General features: G+C 42.0%; 1 pseudogene; it reads left to right on the forward strand.

Annotated features, from left to right (window-relative positions):
• The first annotated feature begins 1,468 nt into the window (after nucleotides 1-1,468).
• Nucleotides 1,469-3,148, forward strand: LOC139008232 (heterogeneous nuclear ribonucleoproteins A2/B1 pseudogene; annotated as a pseudogene).
• Nucleotides 3,149-6,000: the final 2,852 nt, after the last annotated feature.

Consider the following 6,000-nt stretch of genomic DNA (forward strand, 5'->3'; position numbering starts at 1 on the left):
TTCTATATCTAGAAATGCCTGTTAATTTAATGAAAGGAATTGTTCTGTGTAGGAGTCCTTTTCCCCAGCCTTCATTGTTAGAAAATATAAGTAAACTCAAATAAAAATCATTTGTTATTCCATAATCCAGAAATAACCTCTGTAACATAAAATATATACTTTTAATATATACAGTGTTTCCCCCAAAAATGTATACACACTTTAACAGCCGATAGCTCAATTTTGAAAATGAAATGTATTTTTGGGACACCCTATATTACAAATATGTACACACTCACTCACCACACAAAGTTTTCTTTTTAAAAAAATATATATTTTATTGATTTTTTACAGAGAAGAGGGAGAGGGATAGAGAATTAGAAACATTGATGAGAGAGAAACATCGATCAGCTGCCTCCTGCACGCCCCATACTGGGGATGTGCCCGCAACCAAGGTACATGCCCTTGACTGGAATCGAACCTGAGACCCTTCAGTCCGCAGGCCGACGCTCTATCCACTGAGCCAAACCGGTTAGGGCCAAAGTTTTCTTTTTGATATGAGATAAGAAGTAACCCCGATTTAACCTCCAAGTTTGTCACTAACATTTGACAAACCTCTGAACATGAGTGCCAACCAATGAGTGCCAACCAGTATCCTAGGAACTATGCTAAAATTGCCAAGGCATTTTTGCTGATTTTACAGCAGTTTAGGGAAAAAATTATGAATCACAAGTAAATGAAGTTACATATTCAAAAACTTAAGGAAACCTGTACTACATGGACATATTTAGCAATATCATCATCACTAATAAAAGCAGACTTAGAACTGGACCCATTTCGAAGCTTTGATAGCGCTCCCGGCACTTTTGGCGAAAGACAGGAGGAGTGCGATTGCGCTCCGGCACTCTAGGGGTTAATATCCTTTCACAAAATCCTTTCATATGGTGAAATTTCTGTAATGAGGCTGTAGGATACTTATCTCCCTAATTCCTTATTAGTGAACATTTAGTTTGTTTCTCCAGCCAATGGTCTTTGGCACCAATTCAAGGTCAACAGGAATCCCCAAGTTGGGGTGTGGTGAGGAAGGAAACTTTACTCCATCAACTCCGGATTGCTGAGATGTCTTGGTGGTTCAGCTCCAGCCAGGGAAACTCAATCACCACTGGTGGAAGGGAAAGCGTGTGGGCTGAGCCCTAGGGCAGCTGATTTTTATAGAGAGATGGCTCTGTTCCTGGTCTCTGATTCGTCCATCCTCGGGCAAGTGAGGACTGCAAATCATCACAGTTTGATTGGTCCCAAAAGCACTGTTCTGATTGGTCAGAATGGAGCCTCTCTGATTGGTCTGTGAAGGTGCTAATGCGATAGCTGCAGGGGAAGTCTGAGTCCTATTGGTCAAAATACGATTCCAGTCTAGAAAAGCTGCGGCCGCGGCTGGAGCAGCATTAGCAGCAGCGCCGGCTCAGCGTGCGGACGCCTCTCTAGCCTTGTTGTTTCTCCAGCGGCGGCAGTTCTCACTACAGCGCCAGGATGAGTCCGGTTCGCGTGGGACCGCGGAGATCTCTCTCATCTCGCTTGGCTGCGGGAAATCGGGCTGAAGCAAGGGAGTCCGCGATGGAAGGAGAAAAGGTACAGTTTCGTAAACTCTTTATTGGTGGCTTGAGCTTTGAAACCACAGAAGAAAGTTTGAGGAACTACTATGAGCAATGGGGGAAACTTACAGACTGTGTGGTAATGAGAGATCCTGCAAGCAAAAGATCAAGAGGATTTGGTTTTGTAACTTTTTCATCCGTGACCGAGGTTGATGCCGCCATGGCTGCAAGACCTCATTCAATTAATTGATGGAAGAGTGGTTGAGCCAAAACGTGCTGTTGCAAGGGAGGAATCTGGAAAGCCAGGGGCTCATGTAACGGTGGAGAAGCTGTTTGTTGGCGGGATTAAAGAAGATACTGAGGAACAACACCTTAGAGACTACTTTGAAGAATATGGAAAAGTTGATACCATTGAGATCATTACTGATAGGTAGTCTGGAAAGAAGAGAGGCTTTGGATTTGTTACGTTTGATGATCATGATCCTGTGGATAAGATTGTGTTGCAGAAATACCATACCATCAATGGTCATAATGCAGAAGTAAGAAAGGCTTTGTCTAGACAAGAAATGCAGGAAGTTCAAAATTCTACAAGTGGAAGAGGAGGCAGCTTTGGTTTTGGAGACTCTCGAGGTGGTGGTGGAAATTTTGGACCAGGACCAGGAAGTAACTTTAGAGGAGGATCTGATGGCTATGGAAGTGGATTTGGGGATGGCTATAATGGGTATGGAGGAGGGCCTGGACATGGCAATTCTGGAGGTAGCCCTGGTTATGGAGGAGGAAGAGGAGGATATGGTGGTGGAGGACCTGGATATGGCAACCAGGGTGGGGGCTACGGAGGTGGTTATGACAGCTATGGAGGAGGAAATTACGGAAGTGGAAATTACACTGATTTTGGAAATTATAACCAGCAACCATCTAAGTATGGTCCAACGAAGAGTGGAAATTTTGGTGGTAGCAGGAACATGGGGCGACCAAATGGTAGAGGAAACTATGGTCCTGGAGGAAGTGGGGGCTATGGAGGGAGAATCTGATATTGAGCTGCTTCTTATTTGCCATGGGCTTCACTGTATAAATAGGAGAGGATAAGAGCCCAGAGGCAACAGAACAGCTTCAGGTGATCGAATAACAATGTTAAGGAAACTCTTATCTCAGTCATGCATAAGTATGCAGTGATATGGCAGCAGACACCGGAGCAGATGCAGAGAGCCATTTTGTGAATGGATTGGATTATTTAATAACATTACCTTACTGTGGAGGAAGGATTGTAAAAAAAAAAAAAAAAAAAATGCCTTTGAGACAGTTTCTCAGCTTTTTAATTGTTGTTTATTTCTAGTGGTCTTTGTAAGAGTGTAGAAGCATTCCTTCTTTGATAATGTTAAATTTGTAAGTTTCAGGGGACATGTGAAACCTTTTTTAGGATTTTTCTCAAAGTTTTGAAAAGCTGTTAGCCAGGATCATGGTGTAATAAGACATAACGTTTTTCCTTTAAAAAAATTTAAGTGCGTGTGTAGAGTTAAGAAGCTGTTGTACATTTATGATTTAATAAAATAATTCTAAAGGAAAAAAAAATATGACTCCAGGAACTCCTTAATAAGGATTGACTCAGAAGTTAGGAACACAGTGTAGGCAGAGTGGGAGGCAGGCCCCTTAGTGCAGGCTTCTCCCTGAGTTGTGGCTTTCATAAGAGGCCCCTGGTTAGAAACAGCTGTTATGCCGGAAGCCGGTCCATCCTTGCTGCTTGACACAGTCGCTGCAGGAAAGAAACATCTGCACAGCATATGTTTCAAGGGACCTGGCATATATAGCATATTGTTCTTAATATGTTTGCTCTCCTTAGTGCCATGTGTTTTAACCAAGGTCATCTCTCTGAGAAAGGTTGTTTCCCCAGGTGGGGATTTTTCTCTGAGGTTAGGGAGGGGATACAACCCCTTAATTAAGTGCCAGGCGTGTAGTTAAGCTACATAATCTTTACTCCCTGGAATGGAGATAAGAAACGCCCTAACCTTTGTAATAGAAATTGACAGGATTAAAATCGGCTGGTATAAATACGCATGTAACAAGACAATAAACATCAGATCCTCATCAGTTCCTAACCAGAACTCCGAGCAGAACTTTGGCTGGAGATCCTGGCTATAGGTCCTGACTAGGCTGCTGATCAACTGAAGGCTGTCTTCGTGTCATTCCTTCTTCACCAACTCTGTCCACACCTTTGGGGACCCCTGGACCTGCTGGGATTGGACCCCAGCACTGTTAGGCTTTCTTTTTAAATTTGAGCCCAGTGAACCACCTACTAAGCTCTTCTTAGTAGGTATCTTCTTTCTCCAGTTGTCAGTTTCCACTCCCCCTGCCCCAGAATTATAGATAATCTTTCACTGAACATCTTTATGCATCATTTCATCCGTGCCCCTAAGGTACACTTTAGAAATGGATAATTACTGGGCTAAAGAGAAAAGACATTTATAAGGCTTTTCATTACATTCACAGTGCCACACCGCCTCTAAAAAGCCTGTACCAATTCACATTTACACCAGTTTACAAGAGTAAATCTGCTTCTCTACCTCATTACTGCTTAACCCAGTATTTTATTTACATTTTGTCAAGATTAAAACAGCATAGAATCATTCCTGAAGACTGGTTAAAGGGAATGGAATGTCTGCAGACATTCTACATACAACATTTTCAATGAGAGAGGTATCAATCTCTCCAGTTCTGCAAGTGAGAAAATGAAGGTTCAGGGAGGCTATCTAACTGGGGCAAGACCACCAAGCTAGTTAGCATACAACGTAGATTTAGGTCAGGACATGGTGAGCTAGGTCAGGACTCAACACATAGTTAGAATATGCAGTTGAAGTGACGATGCTGAAAGTCAGACCTGACTCCCAAGCTGTGGTAGGCAGAATAATAATGGCTCCCCAAAGATATGCACATCCTAATCCCTGGAACCTGTGATAATGCCCTTCACATGGCAAATAGGGCTTTGCAGATGTGATTAAGATGGAGATTTCAAGATGGGGAGATTATCTTAGATTATCAAAATGAGCCCAGTGTAACCACAGGGAAGGAGAGAGACAAGAGGCTCATAGTAGATGTGACTATGGAAGCAGAGGCTGGAATGATGTGGGAAGAGCCACACGCCAAGGAATGCAGCCTTTGGGAGTTGGAAAAGGCAAGGAAATAAATTCTTCCCTTAAGCCTCCAGAAGGAACACAGCCCTGCCAACCCATTTTGGACTTCTGACCTCCAGAACCAAGAGATAATAAATTTGTGTTGTTTTAAGCCACCAAATTCGTGGTAACTTTTTATAGCAGAAAACGAATACACAAGCATTCACTATTTCTATTACACTGAGCTCTAAAAATGAAGTCCCCAACTGATCAAAACAAAACAAAGCAAAACATAGATAGGAGTACATGGTGAAGTAATACTTTTGGAGGGTGATTGGTCAATACATACAGAAATTTAAAATACCTGTGGAGGTACATACATATACATGCAGGTATATTCATCCGATGAGTGCTTACTGGGCACCCACTGTGTGTCAGGGACTGCACTAAGTGTTGAGGGTTTATCAATGAGCAAAGCAGGCAAGATCTTTGCCACCATAAGACTTATATTCTAGTGGGGAGCTTGTGTACAAATGTAATGATGTTTACTCATTACATTATTTTGTGAGCTACCATTACTTCTCAGGAAATTAGGAGGCATGAGGAGGTATTTTTACTAGGAGACTAGTCAAAATTTCTTCATGCATCCCTAAAAAGTGGGGTATCATGCAACCAGCAAAAGCTGTATGTGGCAAGATACACAACACATGCTATTATATACTGAAAAAAAAAACACGCATTTGCAAAACAAGAATGCATAGTATCTTCCCATTTGTCTAAAAACATCAACAAACAAACGATATTTTCTCGTGACTGCATAGAAAAGTTATTAACAAAAGCAGTTATTTCTGGGGTGTTGAAATGAGTGGTTGGCATCAGGGTAAGACCTTTCTATCTCAGTTCATTCCCTTCTGTTTGGCTTTTTTACAATGAACTTAAATTGCTTATATAGTAAAAACCAAAGAAAAAATTTCCGGGGTGCTACATAAATATTTCATCATCACTAAAATAGGTCACCAGGTGAATTTTACATATAATATATGTGCGGTGGGTAATACTTAATGTCAAAAGTTGGTATCTGGGGAGCAACTTTTGTAGATTCTAACAGATTGTGTCTAGACACTTTAGTTTTGTCCATGGGGAACATGAAGGGACTAGCCCCCTTTCCCCCACTTGCCATGTAGCTGTCACAATAATTCTCTAACCTTTCTTTTTTCAATAATCTGATCACCAGAGCTGCCGGAAGCCGGTCCATCCTTGCTGCTTGACACAGTCGCTGCAGGGAAGAAACATCTGCACAGCATGTTTCAAGGGACCTGGCGTATATG

The sequence above is a fragment of the Myotis yumanensis genome, unplaced genomic scaffold (genome assembly GCF_028538775.1).
Source record: "Myotis yumanensis isolate MYYU_CA2020_CCGP unplaced genomic scaffold, mMyoYum1.0.hap1 SCAF_4, whole genome shotgun sequence".
Taxonomy (NCBI): domain Eukaryota; kingdom Metazoa; phylum Chordata; class Mammalia; order Chiroptera; family Vespertilionidae; genus Myotis; species Myotis yumanensis.